This window comes from Neovison vison, chromosome 13 (assembly GCF_020171115.1).
Source record: "Neovison vison isolate M4711 chromosome 13, ASM_NN_V1, whole genome shotgun sequence".
NCBI lineage: Eukaryota > Metazoa > Chordata > Mammalia > Carnivora > Mustelidae > Neogale > Neogale vison.
In genome coordinates this window covers 129,238,770-129,259,376 of record NC_058103.1, presented here as the reverse complement: position 1 = coordinate 129,259,376, position 20,607 = coordinate 129,238,770, and the positions used below count along the sequence as shown (strand labels likewise).

At 39.8% G+C, this 20,607-nt stretch overlaps 1 protein-coding gene across 2 annotated transcripts in view; it reads left to right on the top strand.

Annotated features, from left to right (window-relative positions):
• The first annotated feature begins 1,570 nt into the window (after window positions 1-1,570).
• CYFIP1 (cytoplasmic FMR1 interacting protein 1) overlaps window positions 1,571-20,607 on the top strand; it is a 123,888-nt gene continuing 104,851 nt past the window's right edge. For both annotated transcript variants that reach the window (XM_044231286.1, XM_044231284.1), the window contains exon 1: window positions 1,571-1,671. The gene's annotated coding sequence lies outside the window, so the exon portion shown is untranslated. The remainder of the gene's footprint in view (window positions 1,672-20,607) is intronic.

Sequence of the window (20,607 nt, the reverse complement as noted above, 5' to 3'; positions counted from 1 at the left end):
CTTCTTTGGATTGCGTATATTTCAGCACTCTATTTTATTTCTTCTCTTGGATTTTTAGCTGTGCCTCTTATTTTTTTAATTAGTTGTTTTAGGAATTACAATATTTTTAAAATATCACAATACACCTTGAATTTGTATTCTATCACTTCACCTGCAGTGTAAAACAAAATAAAACAAAACAAAACCCTTTGGAACCTAACGTTGAGGCTCAGCCCTGGGCAGAGAGAAACAGTAATCTGACTGAAAATGTGTGGGCTGGGAACCAGAAAGTCACTCAAAACGCATGCTTTGTAGGAGTGTCAGGGACCTCCAGGAACTTCTTTAAAAAAAATGTTCTCTGAAAATTTAGACAACCGGTAGATTCTGGTCTAGTCAGGATCCATTTGCTGTGGCTTTCTGCATTATCCAGAGGACAGTCGGAAGTAAGCAAACCTCTTGTGGTTTTCATAGTCTAGTGGCCGGATTAGAATACTTGATGCCCATCATTATTGTTCTTCATTAGAACCAGGGTGCCTGGGTGGCTCAGTGGGTAAAGCCGCTGCCTTCGGCTCAGGTCATGATCTTAGGATCCTGGGATCGAGTCCCGCATCAGGCTCCCTGCTTCCTCTTCACTCTCTCTGCCTGCTTGTGATCTCTCTCTGTCAAATAAATCAATAAAATCTTAAAAAAAAATGTTTAAAAAAAAAAAAAAAAGAACCAGAATGCCAGTGGGTGGGTGAAGGGGAAGTGGATAGGTGGTGGTCGGTGCGGAGTTTAGGCAAATTTTTCTCATAACCATGCTTGTGACAAGCTTACTCCATTCACTGTTTTCATATAATTTGTTACTGAATTGATCTGTCTCAGGCTTGTTCTGGGGGACTTGTCAAATCAAGTTTTCTTCTGTCAGTCATTCCCACAGGTCTGCACGCGGGTTTACCCCTGGCTCAGAGAGAGATGGCGTTGTACAGATGGGATCACTGCAGGGGCCCGTCGAAGTCATATTCTCCTAGTTGGCTGAGCTCTGGCGGTTTGTACCTGTCGCACCCAGTACCTCACCGCCTGCCACACTACGGCCTGCGAAGCGCAGGTGTGCGCACCTCCTACCTGGCAGTGGCGCCCGGTGGGAGCGCGCTGGTGCTCGCCCACCGCCCCCGGCTCCCGCCAAGTCTCTTCAGCAGCCCATGCACCCACAACCCTGATCCCGGAGAGACCCGGTGCAGGGTGCAGATCTCCGCTCCTTTTCCTCCACGAGCCCAACGGCTGCCCTGGGGGGGCGGGGGAGTCCCATGGCAGTGCTGCCCAGCAGTCCTACGCAGAGCTGAGGTCGTCTAAGCCGGCAGGTGGCTCTCCGAGATCTCTCCAGAGAGCATCTTAGGCAGCCAGAGGAGAGCACGGCCAGGGCCTCTCCGTCGCCTCCTTCCAAAGGATAGGCATAAGGCGTGCACTGCCGGCCAGGATCTGCGGGGCTGTGAGAACTCACCCGGCAAAGGAGGGCGCAGCCTGGCCGCGGCCGGAGCGCGGAGGGAGGAGCGCCAGGAGGAAGAGGCCGAGCCGGGAGAGCCCCCGCCCCAGGAGGAAGGGGAGGAGGCCGGGTGTTTCCTGGCGCATTCCCGGCCCGCCTGAGTGACTCACTCAGCCAGGAAACTCCCAGAGCCTGACTGGGACCCCGGAGCCACCGCCGCCCCGACCCAGGTGAGCAAAGCTGCTGACCCTGCCCAGCCCTGCAACTTCTGTGGGGTACGGGCGGACCCTGGAACCCAATCGGGCATTACGGCAAAGGGGCCGCACCCCGACCCCGCGGGCGGCCAGGACTTGGTTCTCCGCGGCGCGGCCTCCCCGCCGGCGCGGCCTCCCGGGAATCGCCCCGGCGGCCCCGGCACGCCAGTTCCCGAGCCTCCGAACCCCCAGTTGCAGCTCATCCCGGTCTGTGCGCCCGTGGACACCCTCACATTCCCTGCCCCAAAGCCTTTCGACCCTTGACCCCTGACCCCGCGCCCCCGGCCGCTGCGCCGGCTTTTCGCATCCGTAGCCCCTGGCACGTGGCAGAGCTCCAGTGGGGAGGGTATGTATACTGGTGTTTTGTAGTTATTGTTGGAAAGTAAGGCGCAGACAGCTGGGACTGATACCGTAGGACTAGACCCGAGCCAGTTTTTGCTTCTTTGTGCCCCTCTCTGAGGGAAGGAGGGAGACTGGCCAAGCGAAACCATTTAACAGATTCTTGGAGATGAGTTTTGGGCTTTGTTAAGGCGCCAGGATTGTTAACGTGGGCAGCGCTGTTCACACAGCCATACTGAATTGTGTATTTTAAGCCTGAAATGCATGCGTTTAGTTTGCAGCATGTTGCGGGTGTGAGAAGAATGGTGAGAGTAATTTGGAAATGGGGTTTAAGGAATGATTTTTAAGCTGGGGGTGGCGTGCAGACCATGTCCACTCGTGTTATGTCTGAACAGTACAGATAGCAATTGCTTATTAAACCCAGGGTTGGATGATCTGCGCTTCTGTGGGTAACTGAGACTTTGGAGTGTTTCTTTTCTAGTAGTAGAGGGTACTGTGTGCTGCATTGGACAGTTTTTGCTGCTTCTTGAGCCCAGGGGAATTTCTTGTCCTTTTTCTAATACTGTTCCTTAAATGATTCGTGGTTGAAGCAGCAGTGGTACCTGGTGCCATATATCAGATTGCTGTGCTTGACACTCCATCACTAACTCAGAGTAGCTTAGTGATTGTGCCAGAAAATCTCCAGGTTCAGCAGCCAGAGGCTGCAGTTTCTGATTGCTGTGCGCTGGGGTGCCTTTACCACTGAGAGCCCCACTTTTGCTGTTCTTATCCCTGAATGTCATAGTGGTTTTCCATGTGAAGTGTCAATGTGCAGGCACAGAGCTGAAAAGAAGTCACTATTATTTAAACTTGGACCACAGCAAGTATGCATTTGTAGGAATTCAGTAGGAATTTGGTGCTAATATTTTGATTCCTTGCTGCCTTCTTCCCCTGCAGCATCATCTCCGTGACAGAGGCAAACAGAATTGTGGTGGAAAACATTTCCTGTGTTAACATGTATGTTCCTATGCTGATAGGTCGCTCAAAGAAAAATTTTCTGGTTTTTTTTGTATGTGTGTTTATTTGAATTTATTTTTAAATTTCAATGTAGTAAAGTTTTTTTTTCGGTGTATGATCACAAGTTTTGACAAATACACGGTCATAGGACTTCCATCGCAATCAAGATACAGAACAGAAAAAAGAAAAAAAGATACAGAACAGTTCTGTCACCCCCAAAATTCCTTCAGCTGTCTCTTTATAAGCAGCCTCTCTCCACTTTCACAACTCTTGGCAACACCTGAGTTGTTTTCCACTCCTACATTTTGCTTTTTCCAGAATATGTGGCCTTTGAGTGTGGCTTAGTTTGTTTACCGTAAAGCATTTGAGATTAATCTATTTTCTAGTTTGTCCCTGAGGGTGAAGACATAAAGTTTTGATAAGTATACATTTAGGATACAACCTGAGAGATTGAAATAATATATTTCTTTAAAGATTTATCTATTTCTTAGAAAGAGAGAGAGAGAGAGAGAGAGCAGGCCTTCCTATGTGAGTGGGGGTAGGAGAAGAGGGAGGAAATCTCAAGCCTACTCCCACCAACCCAGAGCCCCTGGTTGGCTGGATCTCACCACCGGAGATCACCGCCAGAGGAGAAACCAAGAGGCTGTCGATCCACTCACTGACTGAGCCATCCAGGTGCCCCTCAAATAGTATTTTTAGGTCATGAGAAAAATTATAAAATGCCCACTTATTAAAAAATAGAAAAGCACAGAACCATGTATGTTAAAAGTGAAATTCCTTCAGTACTTCCGTGGTACTATATAGCCTTTTCTGTGCATACATGTAGTTTTTAGTTTTTTTAGTCCTTTAGTAACATAATGAGATTATATTGCATATATCATCATACCTTTCCACCTAATGATTTTGACTCATTTTAAGATCTTGGAGATCCTTTCGTGTTGGCATATACGGTATGTATACACAGATTTTTCTTCACTCTTTTTTTTTTTTTTTAAGATTTTATTTATTTGAAAGAGAGTGAGCAAGAGAGCTCACATGTGCATGAGCAGGTGGAGGGGCAGAGGGAGAGGGAGAAGCAGACTCCCTACTGAGCAGGGATCCCAGTACCCAAGATCAAGATCTGAGCCGAAGGCAGATGTTTAATCCACTGAGCCACACAGGTGCCCCTCCTTTATTCTTTTTTTTTTTTTTTTTAAGATTTTATGTATTTATTTGACAGAGAGAAATCACAAGTAGATGGAGAGGCAGGCAGAGAGAGAGAGAGGGAAGCAGGCTCCCTGCTGAGCAGAGAGCCCGATGCGGGACTCGATCCCAGGACCCTGAGATCATGACCTGAGCGGAAGGCAGTTGCTTAACCCACTGAGCCACACAGGCGCCCCTCCTTCATTCTTTTTAATGGTTGTATAGTGTTGCATGGTGTGGGTATATTTATTTAATCAGCCTCTTGTTATTTGACATTGTTCTTTCATATTTGTCACCACCATAGTCAGTGCTTTTGCTTATAACTTTGTGCACATACTCAAGCCTACTATTCTGGAAGTGAGTTTGGGTTAAAATAATGCTAATATTTCTTGAGCACCTATGCGCCAACATTGTTCTAAGCCAGGGCTATTTTTCCTGTAAAGGTCCAGATGGAGAATATTTATGCCTTTTGGGGCCATATGGTCTTTATTACAACTATCTCATTCTACTGCTGTAACATCAAAGCAGCATAGACAATATGTGATGAGAGCGTGGCTGTGTTTTAATAAACCCTTAGTTCCAGAAACAGGCATTGTTGCTAATTCTTGTTCTAAGTACTTTACATACTAATTATTCTCACAACCATCAAAGGTAGGTGCAGTTATTGGATGAGGAAATTGACAAAGAGAAATGGAGTATATGTCCAAGATTATATGCCTGATAAGTAGCAGAGCCAGACTTTGAATCCAGTCACCTGACTCACATACTTCAGTTTAAAAATTAGAAAGAATCTGCCCAATATACCTTGCCCCAGATGTTACAATCTACGATCTGACCCTCACACACTTACTGAATCACCTGTGATTCTTTTAAGGCACCGTGCTTGCTCAGGTACCACTCCAGAAGCATTTGCCTCCCCACTCCCCTGTTGTTCTCTCACTCTTTGACTGTGTTCTGGCTTTTGGTTTGCGTTGCACTAGCACTGCCTTATAGAGAGATCAGGTCAATGCCTAGAAGACAGAGACTTGAGCCGGTGAGATCAGGTTGGGTCCTGGCAAGTCTTCTGCTTTGCTTGTTGATTCTGTCTGCTCCAGTGTGATTATCTGAGGTCAAATGGGCACATTGCTTGGCCTACCTTGACACATTTTCCTTCTTTGGTAACATGGGAAAAGTACCTCTTAGATGCTCATGAAGATCAAATGAGACGATATAGGAAAATACTATAGAAGGAACAGTTATTATGTGCTATGTTTTCTGAAGTTTTTATACTAGAAAAATGTATTTTATAAAGGTGAACTTTTAAGTAACCCGTTGAAGCTATTTTTATTGTTTTTGCTACTAAAATTTAACCATCTCTTAGCAGTCATGGGATAGTATGGATTAATAACACCTACATAATTTAAGAATTTTATTTTAGGCACTTCAATAAGGACAGAGAAAAAAAGCATGCAAGTAGGCAGGGGAAATGAAACTCTTATTTGCAGACAACGTGATAATCTACATAAAAATCCAAGGCATTTATGAAAATGCTATTAGAACTAGTAAGTGAGATTATAGTAAGATCACAAAATACAAAGTCAACACGTGTCAGTCAGTCACTCTACATACTAGCAATGTATGATTAGAAGGTGAAACTTTAAAATACCATTTTCAGTAGCTTCAAAAAAATTAAATACTTAGATATAAATCTAAAACCACAGGATCTATGTCCTGAAAACAACAGAACACTGATGAATGAAAACAAAGGTGATATAAATAAATAGAGAAGTCAGGGTTTGGAACACTCACCATAGTAAAGATATCAGTTCTCTCCAAATTGATCTCTATATTTAACATAATTCTAATCAAATATCTCAGCAAAGAGATATTTTTAACCTCCTTTTTGAGGTATAACGTACATAATTCACCTACTTGAGTCATGCAGTGATTTACAGTAGATTTATAGGGTTGTACAACCATCACCATAACCAGTTTTAGAACATACTTTTTAGCCCAGTAAGATTCCACATGACCCAAAAGGGAAATCCCCATTTCTAACCCTACTCTAGCTAATCACTAATTTATTTTCTGTCTTCTGCCTTTTTTGACCATTTAACATAAAGGAAAGTATACAATTTGTATTCTTTTTTTTTTTTTTAAAGATTTTATTTATTTGACAGAGAGAGAGAAATCACAAGTAGTTAGAGAGGCAGGCAGAGAGAGAGAGGGGAGGAAGCAGGCTCCCTGCGGAGCAGAGAGCCCGATGCGGGGCTCGATGCAGGGCTGGATCCCAGGACCCTGGGATCATGACCTGAGCCGAAGGCAGAGGCTTTAACCCGTTGAGCCACCCAGGCGCCCCTACAGTTTGTATTCTTTATGTGTGGCTTCTTTCACTGAAAATACCATTTTTGGAGTTCATTTCTGTTGTAGCATGTAATTCATTCCTTTTTGGTACATTGTATTCCATTGTATGGATATATCACCCTTTCCTTTATCCTTTTGCCAGATGATGAACTATTGGTTGTTTTCACTTTTTTACCTGTTACGAATAATGCTGCTGTAAAGACCCATGTGCAAGTCTTTATATGGATATATGTTTTATTTTCTTTTAGGTAGAAACCTAGTAGTGTTATTGGAGGGTCATAAGAAAATTTGTTTAATTAAAAGAATTTTTTTAAAGATTTGCTTATTTACTTGAGAGAAAGAGAGAACACACAAGGTGGGGAAGGGCAGAGGGAGAGAGAGAGTCTCAAGCAGACCCTTTGCTGAGTGCAGAGCCTGATGCTGGGCTTAATCTCGTGACCATGAGATCAGGACCTGAGCTGAAATCAAGAGTTGAACACTCAACTAACTGAGCCATCCAGGTACCCCTATGTTTAATTTTTTAAAAAAGAAACCTCAACAGGATGTTTTTATAAATAAAAGACAAGCTGAGGCGCCTGGGTGGCTCAGTGGGTTAAAGCCTCTGCCTTCGGCTCAGGTCATGGTCCCAGGGTCCTGGGATCAAGCCCCACATCAGGTTCTCTGCTCAGTGAGGAACCTGCTTCCTCCCCTCTTTCTCTGCCTGCCTCTCTGCCTGCTTGTAATCTCTGTCAAGTAAATTAAAAAAAAAAAAAAGCTGGTTTTACACTTTATATTCTGAAGGGGGAAATAAGCTAGAATAGCTTTAAAAATGTTTAAAAACAAAAATAAATTAGAGGAATCACTCTATCTGATTTTATTTTACTAAGAAAAATGTTAACATTTACCCTATTGACCATTTCAAGTGTACAGTTTAGGAGAATTAAGTACATTTACATTGTTGTGCAACTATCACCACTATTCATCTCCAGCACTTTTTCATCATCCCAAACTGAAATTCTGGCCCATTAAAAAAAAAATCTCCATTCGTGTATTTCCCCAGTACCTGGCAACTACCATTCTACTCTCTATGAACTTGACTATTACAGCCATATATAAAAATGCAGTTGTACATTATTTGTCCTTTTGTTTCTGGCTTATTTCATTTGGTATGTCATTTGGTATGACCATTTGGTATGGTCATCCATTTGTATCATGTATCGCAGTTTAATCCCTTTTTAAGCTCAAATAATATTCCATTGTATGTATATACTGTATTTTCTTTGTCCATTCATTTGTTGATGGACATTTGGGTTGTTCTCACCTTTTGCTACTGTAGAGTGCTACTACGAACATGGGTGTACAATTAACCTCTTGTAGATGCTGTTTTCAAGTGGAATTGCTGGATCATATGGTAATGCTGTGTTTAGTTTTTGTTTTTTGGTTTTGTTTTAGGAATTGACATACTGTTTTCCACAGCAGCTGCACCAACATTCCCAACAGTGTACAGGGGTTCCAATTTCTTCACATCCTTACCAACACTTTTTTCTGGTTTGTTGGTTTTTTTGGTTTTGATAACACCATCCTGATGGGTGTGAAATGGTATCTCATTCTGGTTTTGATTTGCATTTTCCTAATGATTAGTAATGTTGAGCATCTTTTCCTGTACATATTTGCCATTCATATATCTTTGAAGAAGGATATTCTGTTTCAAGTCCTTGGTACACTCTTTAATCATGTTGTTTGTCTTTTTGCTGTTGAGTTGGAGGAATTCTTTATGTATTTTGGATACCAGTCTCTCATCAAATATATGATTTGCAGATATTTTCTCCCATTCTGCAAGTTGTCTTTTCACTCATTGACATCATCCTTGGGTGGGTGTGCTCGTTTTTAATTTTCACGTCTAGTTTATCTATTTTTTTTCTTTGTTTCTGGTGTTTTGGTGACGTATTTAAGAAATTGTTCCCAAATCCAGTGTCATGAAGTTTTTCCTATATATTTCCTTACAAGAGTTTTATAGTTTTACCTCTTATGTTTAGCTTGTTATTTATTTGAGTTAACTTTTATAGGTAGTGTAAGCTAATGGCCCAGTTTAATACTTTGCATGCAAATATCCAGTTTTCCCAGCACTATCTGTTTTTTTAAGATTTTGTTTATTTATTTGACAGACAGAGATCACAAGTAGGCAGAGAAGCAGGCAGTTAGAGAGGGGGAAGCAGGCTCCCTGCTGAGCAGAGATCCCGATGTGGGGCTTGATCCCAGGACCCCGAGATCATGACCCAAGCTGAAAAGCAGAGGCTTTAACCCACTGAGCCACCCAGGCGCCCCTCCCAGCACTATTTGTTAAAAAGACTGTCCTTTTTCCATGCAATGGTCTTGACACCCTTGTTGAAATCAGTGACTTATAAACAAGGGTTTATTTCTGGGCTCTCTGTTCTGTGTCATCAGTCAGTGTGTCAGTCTTTATGCCAGTACCACATTTTTTTGTTTACTGTTGCTTTATAGTAAGTTTTGAATTCAGTAAGTGTCATACCTTCAACTTTGTTGTTCTTTTTCAAAATTCTTTTGGCTATTTTGGGTACCTTGCAATTCCATATTAATTTGGGGTGTGATTTTCTATTTTTGCAAAAAATACTGTTGGAATTTTGAAAGACATCACATCAAATCTGTAGACAGCTTTGGGGTTTATGTTGTCATCTTAGCAATATTAGGCCTTCCAGTCCAGGGATGTGAAATAGATTTATTTGTGTCTTTAATTACTTTCAGCAGTGTTTTGTATTTTTAGTGTACAAATCTTTCACCTCTTGGTTAAATCTATTCTTAAATATATTTTTCTTTCTTGTTTTAAATTTTATTTTAATTCTGGTGTAGTTGGCATTCAGTGTAGTTAGCATACAGTGTTCTATTAGTTTTAGGTGTATAATATAGTGATTCAGCAATTCTGTACATTATTCACTGCTCATCAAGTTAAGTGTACTCTTAATCTCCTTCATCTATTTCGCCCATCCCTCCTCTCCTCTGGCAACCAGCAGTTTGTTTGTAGTTAAGAGTCTGTTTTTTGGTTTGTCTTGTTTTTTCTTTTTTTGTTTATTTTGTTTCTTAAATTCTATACATGGGTGAAATCATATAGTATTTGTCTTTCTCTAACTGACATATTTCAGTTAACATAGATCCATCCATGTTGTTGTAAATGGCAAGATTTCATTCTTTTCTTTAATGGCTGAATAATATTGTATCATATATACATATGTATATATATACACACACACACATATATATAGCTATATATATATATATATATATATATATATATATATATAATCTTTTTTATCTATTTATCTATTGACAAACGCTTGAGTTGCTTCCACAATTTAGCTATTGAAAAAATAATGCTGTAATAAACATAGGGGTGCATCCATCTTTCCAAAGTAGTGTTTTGCTCTTCATTGTAGTGAAGTATACCCAGTGAAGTATACCAGTGAAGAATACCCAGTAGTGGGATTACTGGATCATAGGGTAATTCTATTTTTAACTTTTTGAGGAGTGTGTTTATTGTTTTCCAGATTGGCTGCACCGGTTTGATGCCCAGCAACAGTGCACAAGGGTTCTTTTTTCTCCACATTCTTACCAACATTTGTTTCTTGTGTTTTTCATTTTAGCCGTTCTAACAGGTGTGAGGTGATATTTCATTGTAGTTTTGATTTGCGTTTGATTTTCCCAGATGTTGAGTGATGTGTCTCTTGGCCATCTGTATGTCTTCTTTAGAGAAATGTCTGTTCATGTCTTCCGCTTATCTCTTAATTGGATTATTTGGTTTTTGGGTGTTGAGTTTTATTGGTTCTTTACGTATTTGGAATACTAACCCTTGATATGTCATTTGCAAATAACTTCTCCCAATCCATAGGTTGCCTTTTAGTTTATTTGATTCTTTCCTTTGCTATGCAGAAGCTATTCTGATGTAGTCCATAGTTTATTTTTGCTTTTATTTCCCTCGGAGACCCATCTAGAAAAATACTGCTGTGTACAATGTCAAAGAAATTACTGCCTGTGTTCTTATCTCGGATTTTGATGGTTTCATGTCTCACATTTGGGTCTTTAATCCATTTTGAGTTTGTTTTTATGTATGGTACAAGAAAGTGGTCCAGTTTCATTCTTTTACTTGTAGCTGACCAGTTTTCCCCAAACTCTTTGTTGAAGAGACTATATTTTTTCCATTGCATATTCTTTCCTGCTTTGTCAAAGATTAGTTTACCATATAGTTGTGGGTTTACTTCTAGGTTGTCTGTTCTGTTCCATTGATTTATGTGTCTGTTTTTGTGCCAGTACCATGCTGTTTTAATTACTACAGCTTTGTAATATAATGTGAAGTCTGGAATAATGATACTTCCAGTTTTCCTCTTCTTTTCCAAAATTGCTTTGACTCTTTGGTGACTTTTGTGGTTATGTATAAATTTAAGGTTGTTCTAGTTCTGTGAAAAATTCTGTTGGTGTTTGGATGGGATTGTATTAAATCTGTCCAATTGTTTTGGGTAGTATAGACATTGTAACAATATTCTAATCCGTGAGCATGGAATGTCTTTCCATTTCTTTATGTCATCTTCATTTCTTTCATCAGTGTTTTATAGTTTTCAGAGTATAGGTCTTTCACCTCCTGGGTTAGGTTAATTCTCAGGTATCTTACTACTTTGGTATAAGTGTAAATGGGAATTTTTAAAAATTCTCTTTCTGCTGCTTCATTGATCATGTATAAAAATGAAACATATATCTGCATATTGATTTCTGTATCTGGGCCTTTACTGAATTTATGAGTTTTAATAGTTTTTTGACGAGTCTTCCAGGTGTCTATGCATTATATCATGTCATCTCCAAATAGTGAAAGTTTTACTGCTTCCTTACCAATTTGGATGCCTTTTATTTGTTTTTATATTGCTATAACAAGTGCTTCTAGTGCTGTGTTGGGAAAAGGTGGTGAGAGTGGACGTCTTCATCTTGTTCCTGATCTTAGGGGAAAAGCTCTATTTTTTCCCATTGAGTATGATATTCACTGTGGGTTTTTCACATAAGGCCTTTATTAAGTTATATGTTCCCTCTAACTCTACTTTGTTGAGTTTTTATCATGAATGCATGATAAAATGCATGTTGCATTTTTTTTTTTAAAGATTTTATTTATTTATTTGACAGAGAGAAATCACAAGTAGATGGAGAGGCAGGCAGAGAGAGAGAGAGAGGGAAGCAGGCTCCCTACTGAGCAGAGAGCCCGATGCGGGACTCGATCCCAGGACCCTGAGATCATGACCTGAGCTGAAGGCAGCGGTTTAACCCACTGAGCCACCCAGGCGCCCAATGCATGTTGCATTTTATCAAATGCTTTTTGTGCATTTGGTGAAAACATCATATGGTTTTTACCCTTTCTTTTATTGATATGATATATCCCATTGATTGATTTGCAAATATTGAGCCACCTTTGCATCCTGGCAATAATCCTACTTGATCGTGGCAAATTATTATTTTTAGTGCATAGTTGGTTGATTTGCTAGTATTTTGCTGATTTTTATTTTTATTTACTTACTATTTTGGTTTCTGGAGTAGAATTCAGTGATTCACCACTTACATACAACACCCAGTGCTCATCACAACAAGTGACTTCTTATTTATTTATTTATTTATTTATTATTAACATATAATGTATTGTTAGTTTCAGGGGTGCAGGTCTGTGAGTCATCAGTCTTACACAATTCACAGCACTCGCCATAGCACATATCCTCCCCAATGTCCATCACCCAGCCATCCTATCCCTCCCATGCAACCAGCAGCCCTCAGTTTGTTTCCAGGGTCTCTTATGTGACTTCTTTAATACCCATCACCCATCTAGCCCACCCCACACCCTCCTCCCTCCATCAACCCTGTTTGTTCTCTATTGTTAAGAGTCTCTTATGGTTCTTTCCTTTTCTCCTTTTTTCTTTTCCCCTTTCCTGTACATGTTCATCTGTTTCCTTTCTTAAATTCCAAATATGAGTGAGCTCATATGGTATTTGTCTTTCTCAACTGACTTATTTCACTTAGCATAATATAGTGTAGCTCCATCCACATTTTGGCAAATGGCAAGACTTCCTTTTTCTTGATGACTTAGTAATATGTATACACACACACATGCACATGCACACACATATGCACACATACCTCACATCTTCTTTGTCCATTCACCAATTGTTGGACATTTGGGTTCTGTCCATAGTTAGGTTATTGTTGATAATGTTGCTATAAGCATCTGGGTGCACATACCCTTCTGAATCTGTATTTTTATATCCTTTCAATAAATACCTGGTGGTGTAAGTTCTTTATAGAATTTAGATACTAACCCTTTATCAGATATGTTGTTTGCAGGGGTGCCTGTGGAGTTCAGTTGGTTGAATGTGGATGTTTCATAAATGGCCTTTAAGATGTTGAGGTATGTTCCATCTATACATACTTTATTGAGGGATCTGATCCAGAAAGGATACTGTATTTTGTCAAATGTTTTTTCTGCATCTGTTGAGAAGATTATGTGATTCTTACCCTTTCTTTTATTAATGTGGTGTATCACATTGATTGATTTGTGAATATCAAATTCCAGGCTTGCAGCCCAGGAATAAATCCTACCATCCATTCGCACAACAGGGGTTTCTCTCTTCCTTCACTTTCAGTATGAAGGTGTCTGCCCAAATTGAGTCTCTTGAGACAGCATGTAGATGGATCTTTTTAATCTATTCAGATATCCTATGTATTTTAATTGGAGCATTTAGTCCATTTATATTCGGAGATGTTTTTGAAAGTTGTGAATTTGGTGCCATAGTGCTACCTATAGAGTTGGTGTTTCTGGTGATATTCTCTGGTCCTTTCTAGTCTTTGTTGCTTTTGGGTTTTTTTCTCCACTCAAGGAGTCCCTCTTCAAATTTCTTGCAGAGCTGGTCTGTGGTTATGAACTCCTTTAGTTTTTGTTTGGGAAACTCTATCTCTCCTTCTATTCTGAATGGCAGCCTTTCGGGGAAGGAAATCTTGGCTGCATATTTTTTCCATTCAGCCCATTAAATATTTCCTGTCATTCCTGAATTTGTCTGTTATATACCTTAACAGTGGTTGACTTTTGTTGAATTTAGTGGGAATTCTCTGTACTTCTTGGATTTCGATTTCTATGTCCTTCTCAGATTAGGGAAGTTTTCAGCTATTTTTCTCTCTTCATTTTCTGGGACTCTATAATATAAATATGATTATGTTTGTTGTTGTTTAGGGTTTTTTTTTTTTTTTTAGATTTTATTTATATGAGAGAGAGAGAATTAACGTGCACATGACCAGAGCATGAGTGCAGGAGGGGCAGAGAGAGGGGGAGAAGCAGACTCCTTGCTGAGCAGGGGGTGGGGGGCTTGATCACAGGACCCTGGGATCATGACCTGAGCCAAAGGCAGATGTTTAACCAGCTGAGCCACCCAGCTTCTACATGTAGATTTACAGTTTTGTTTTTTCAGATCTCTGAATGATTTATTGGGTTTTTCAGAATGATTTGATAGCAGTCTACCCGTGTTCAAGAGACAAGACACACTTAGGGTCCCCTACTCCTCCAACACTTAACTCTTAAACTGTTGAGGATTTTTCCATGTGTGTTCCAGAGATTTTTTTTTTTTTTAGTGGTGTCTTTATCTGCTTTTGATATCATGGTAATGCTGGCCTCATGGAATGAATTTGGAAGTTTTCCTTCCTCTTCTATATTTTGGAATAGTTTGAGAAGAATAGGTATTAAGTCTTTAAATGTTTGGTAGAATTCACCTGTGAAGCTATCTATTCCTAGACTTTTGCTTTTTGGTTTTTTGATTACTGATTCAGTTTCATTGCTGTTAATCAGCCTGTTCAGATCTTCTCTTTTTCTTGCTTCAATTTTAGAGGTTATGTGTTTCTAGGAATTTATCCATTTCTTCTAGGTTTTCCAATTTGTTGACATAGTTTTTCTTAATAGTCTCTTAAAATCATTTGTATTTCTGTGGTGTCAGTTGTTATTTCTCCTCTTTAATTTGTGATTTTGTTTATTTGAGTCCTCTCTCTGCCTCCCCCCCACCTTTTTTTTTTTAAATGAGTCTTGCTGGAAGTTTATCAGTTTTGTTGATCTTTTCAAAGAACCAGCTCCTGGTTTCATTGATGTGTTCTATTGTGGGTTTTTGTTGTTGTTTCTTTATCATATATATTTATTCTAATCTTTACTATTTTCTTCTTTCTGCTGATTTTGGGATTTGTTTGTTATTCTTTTACTAGCTCTTCTAGATGTTAGGGCAGGTTATTTGAGATTTTTCTTGCTTCTGGAAGCAGACCTGCATTGCTGTGAACTTACCTCTTAGAACTGCTTTTGCAGCATCCCAAAGATTTTGGATTGTTGTGTTTTCATTTTCATTTGTCTCCAGGTATTTTTGTATTTTCTCTTTGATTTCCTGGTTGACCCACTCATTATTTAGTAGCATGTTGCTTAACCTCCGTATATTTGTGCTCTCCAGATTTTTTCTTGTGGTCAGTGTCTCATTTTATAGCATCATGGTCAGAAAAGGTGCATGGTATGACTTTAGTCTTTTTGAAGTTGTTGAGATTTGTTTTTGTGGTATCGTGTGATCTGTTCTGGAGAATGTTCTGTGTATACTTGAAAAGAATGTGTAACCTGGTGTTTTAGAATGGAATATTCTGAATGTATCTGTTAAATTCATTTAATCCATTTAGTCAATCAAAGCCACTGTTCCCTTGTTGGCTTTCTGTGTGGATGATCTGTCCACTGATTAAAGCAGGTCATTAGGGGTGCCTGGGTGGCTCAGTGGGTTAAAGCCTCTGCCTTTGGCTCAGGTCATGATCTCAGGGTCCTGGGATCGAGCTCCGCATAGGACTCTCTGCTCCGTGGGGAACCTGCTTCCTCCTCTCTCTCTGCCTGCCTCTCTGCCTACTTGTGATCTCTGTCTGTCAAATAAATAAAATATTAAAAAAAAAAAAAAAGAAAGCAGGGCGTTAAAGTCCCCTACTTTTATTATATTACTCTTGTTTATTTCCTTTATGTTTGTTATGAATTGTTGTATGTATTTGGGTGCTTCCAAGTTGGGGGCATAAATATTAACAATTGTTGGATTTTTCCCCTTTGTTATTATATAGTGTCCTTTTTTGTCTCTTGTTACCATCTTTGTTTTAATGTCTGTTTTGTGCCATGTATGGGTTGATAACCTGTTTTTCTTTTCACTCTAATTTCCTTGATAAATACTTTTCCATCTCTTCCCTTTCAATCTGCATGTCTTTAGGTCTGAAATAAGTCTCTTGTTGGAACCATATAAATGAATCTTTTTTTTATCCATTCTGTTACACTTTGATTGAAGATTTAGTCCACTTACATTCAATTATTGATAAATATGAGTTTATTGCCATTTTGTTACTTGTTTTACACTTGTTTTTATAGTTCTCTGTTCCTTTCTTCTCTTAATGTCTTACATGGTTTGCTGGCTTTCTTTAAGCATTTACTTAGATTCCTTTCTCTTTATTTTATACATATCACTTGTTTTTGATTTGTAGTTATCATTAGGTTTATATATGATATCTTAGGCATATAGCTATGTTAAGTTGATGGTTGCTTAAGTTTGAACCCTTTCTTTACTCCTCTCCCCTTGACATTTATGTATATGGTATCAACTTTACATCCATTTGTGAATCCCTTGCCATCAGTATCATTGTATAGATATATTTAATTGTATTACCTTTATGGTTCCTGCTTTTCTTATTCCTACTTATGGCCTTCCCTTTCCAGTCAGAGAGAGTCTCCTTGAACGTTTCTTGTAGGGCTGGTTTAATGGTGATGAATTCCTTTATCTTTTGTCTGGGAAACTCTGTCTTTTCTTCCGTCTTGCAGGATAGAATATTCCTGGCTGCAGGTTTTTTTTCTTTCAGCATTTAAATGTATTATGTAAATTACATTCCAATAAACTTTTGTAAAAAATACAAGATAATAAAGTAAAAATGCAAATTAAAAAAAAATAAATGTATTATGCTACTCTTCTTCTGGCCTGCAGTGTTTCTCCTGAAAAATCCACTGATAGCCTTATGGGGTTTTCCTTGTATGTAACTGTCTCCTTTTCTTTTGCTGCATTAACTTTTTTTCTTTATCACTACTTTTTACCATTTTAATTACTGTGTCTGTCTGTGGACCTTCCTGGGTGGTTTTGTTGGTGGCTATCTGTGCCTCCTGGATGTAGATTTCTTCACCAAATTTAGGAAGTTTTCAGCTGTTATTTCTTAAAATAAATTTTCTGTTCCTTTTCTCTTTTCCTTCTTGGATACCTATAACGAGAATTTTATCATGCTTGATGATATTGCTGAGTTCCCTTAGTCTGTTCTCATTTTTTAATTATTATTTCTCTCTCTCCTGTTCAGCTTGGTTGTTCTTCATTACTGTATCCTACAGGTCACTGATCCATTGTTCTGTTTCCTCTAGTTTATTTTTAATTTCATTTATTGAGTTCTTCATCTCTGATTGATTCTTTTTTATGTCTTCTCTTTTTTGAGAGTCTCCTTGAAATCCTCCACTTCTTTCTCAAGTCCACCAAGTATCTTTTCTTTTCTTTCTTTCTTTCTTTCTCTCTTTTTTTTTTTAAGTCTGGTATCTTTATGATCATTACCTTAAATTCTCTATAAGGCATATTGCTTGTCTCTATTTTGTTTAGGTCTCGTGCCATGATTTTTCTGTTCTTTCATTTGGGACATATTCCTTTGTCTTCTCATTTAGTCTAACTTTCTGTGTCTGTTTCTGTGTGTTAGGAGAGCTATGTTTCCTGCTCCTGAAAATAATGGCCTTATGAAAAAAGAGGTTTTTTTTTTTTTTTTCTTAAGATTTTATTTATTTATTTGACAGAGAGAGATCACAAGCAGGCAGAGAGGCAGGCAGAGAGAGAGGAAGGGAAGCAGGCTCCCCGCTGAGCAGAGAGCCCGATGCGGGACTCGATCCCAGGACCCTGAGATCATGACCTGAGCCGAAGGCAGCGGCTTAACCCACTGAGCCACCCAGGCGCCCGAAAAAAGAGGTCTTGAAGTGCCTTATGGTGCAATGTCTCCTATTCACCAGAACCTGGCATTTCAGAAATGTCTTCTATGTATATTGCATTTTCCCTGCTTTTGTGGCTGAGCTGCATTTGCCTTCAGTCCAGTTATGTGCGGTGGCTCTCTTTGCCTGTTGTGGTTAAGTTTTGGTCCTTTTGTTGTTAGGGGGTTAGTCTAGGGCTCTCTTGGTCTTGAGTTGAGTCAGATCATGCATTTGCCAAAACTCTAGTAGCACTGAACTGAAGGGTGCTTCCCTTGTGTTGTCTGCCGAGGATCTTTCATTGGTGGGTGGGCCAGCGGTCAGACCAAATATCTGTGCCACACAGCTGGGGCTGCTGTCTAACTGGTGTGTATGGTTATCTTCTCCTCTCCCTGCGCAGGGTCACTTTGAAGTGGTGCTGGCCTCTATTGGGGCAGCTTGTATACTGCCAGCCTTGTGGCACCTCTTTGGGTGAGCCAGGAGTGTATTGGATGAGGCAGTCCCTAGGAGAATGCCAGAATGGGGCTCCACAGTGCCTGCAGAGTCTGAGCTGGCCCAGTGCAGGACCTGCTACTGCCTGGGTAAACTGCCTAGGCTGGCTGATTTGGTGGAGGTGTACATGGGGGTTAGGTGTGCTATAAGCAAGCTAGGTGTGGAGTGTTGGTGCTGCACTGGCTTCCGAAGCTGTCCTTATATCTATGCTGTGGGGAGTTGGTTGGGGGGGGCGTAGGGAATGGCACCCACCAGTTCTTTTGTTCCTGGAGAAGTCTCCCAAAGATCCATGTCATTCTAGCATATGTCCCAAATTAGTAAACAAATCTCCTTCTCATACACCGCAGGCATTTCAAAATGTTGCTTTAGTGGCACTTCAGTTTGTTGTGAGGTCTCTTGAAGGCTGAGGACTCAGTTTCCTGTCACCCTTAGGCTCTCTCAAAGCTGAGCTTCCTGGTTTTTATAGTTCCTGGTATTAAGTCCCACTGATTGTAAGAACTTGCTAAGTTAGGCCCCTCTGGTTTTCAGAGCTAAATGTTATGGGCAGTTGTCTGCCCTGTGCCGGTGCATTGTACAGGGGTCTGTTTCACCTTTCCATGCCCACAGTGTACCTCCTTCTGGAGGACAGTCCCATGGGTCCATGTGGCTCTCAACCATTTCTCTTCTCTTCCTACCTTTTCTGTGGCCTCTTCTCTACATTTAGCTGTGGAAAGTCTGTTCTGCCAGTCGTCAGGTCATTTTCTGGGTTATTCACACTGATGTGGGTGTTACCTAGTTGTATCCACTAGATGAGGTAAACTCAGGATCCTCCTTTTTACGTTTGATCTTAGCCAAAAGGCCAAGAAATGATAGGATCCTACTGTAAATGGAATGTTCATTCCCTCCCTCCCTCCCTTCTTTCCTCCTTCCTCCCTTCCTTCTTTCCTTTTTTAAGGTTTTATTTATTTATTTATTTGAGAGAGAGCAAGCATGTGTGTGAGAGAGTGGGTATGACTGGGGGGAGGGGCAGAGGGAGAGAGAGAAGCAGACTCCCCATTGAGCATAGAGTCCAAACCAGGTCTTGATCCCAGTACTTGACCTGAGCTAAAGGCAGCTGCCCACCTGAGCCACTCATACACCCCTAGAATGTTTTCTTAATACATTTTCTGGTTGTTCACCGGATTTTTATGTGTTCCTTTTGTATCTTGAAGCTTTGCTGAATTCATTTATTAGTTCTAACTTTTTTTTTGGTAGAATCTTTGGGATATTGTACATAAAAGATTATATTCATGTATTATAAAGCTGTGTTGTTAGATGCATATGTGTTTATAATTGTTAAATCTTGCTGAGAGATTGGATCTTTTATTATGTTTTTAGTATTGATTTTTATCCTCAAGTCTATGTTGTCTTATTTTATCTTAATATTAGTAAAACTACTTTTGCCCACTTTTGGTTTCTCCTTATGTGTTGTATCTTTTTCTGTGCATTTAGCTTCACCTTGTTTTTAACTTTGAATTAAAATATGTCTCTGTCAAATAAAAAAATAAAATAAAATATGTCTCTGATAGCATATAATTGGTTCATTTTTAAAAATTCAAGGTGTCGGTGTCTGCCTTTGGATTGTCTAGTCCATTTATATTTCATATAAATACTTACTTAGTAGGATTTATAGCTGCCATTTTGTTATTTGTCTTCCTTATATCTGGAGAACCTTTGGCTGCAAGTGGGGACCCTAAGCACAGGAACTCTGCAAGCCCTGTTGGAGAACCTGGGCCATGAGTGGGGTGTAAACATGTCAGCTCTGGCCTAATTTTAGGTTATCTAATAGGATTTCCGAACATTCCAGGGATAAGATTTGCATTTGTATCAATTTTCTGCATTGAGCATGGTCTCAAGGAAATAGGGATGTGTTTTTTATCTCTGTTGGTTTAAGCCTGGTGTGCATTTGTACTGTTCAGCAGAAGCTCATTAAGCATTCATTTAACTGGTTGCTCCCCCACCCAGTTTTATCATGACTGCCTCCTCTCTATGCGTGGTTGTGGGGATAGAAATGATGGATCTTGAACATGGCTTTCAGAATTTTTAGTTGTGAATAAGACAGATGGATAGTGATAACTACTATGATCTAGAAACCAGAATATTTGTGATTTATATTTGTATCTCAGAAATTTCACTAGCCAAACTTGTTAGATCCAGTTCTTTGCCCTCCTTTGGGTATGTTTTACTCCACAGTGGAAAAGAACCAGTGCTTAGAGAGCACTCAGTTCCCTTCTTGGATCCTGATTCTATACCCAGAATTTTGTGCCCAGAGCTAGCATGATGATTCCTTGTGCACATGTTGTCTTGGCCAGAACGGTGGGAATGGGCATTTATTTATCCTTCAAGATAATCTTCAGAAGAAGGGACACTTTGCTCTAAAAAATCTTGTAGCCTCATGTCAGAAGTACTGATGAGGATTTGCGTTGTATTTAAATCCCTACTCCAGCTTCTTATTTTAAATAATTTTCTTCTTTTTCCACAAATAAGGACCAGTCTTCACAAAA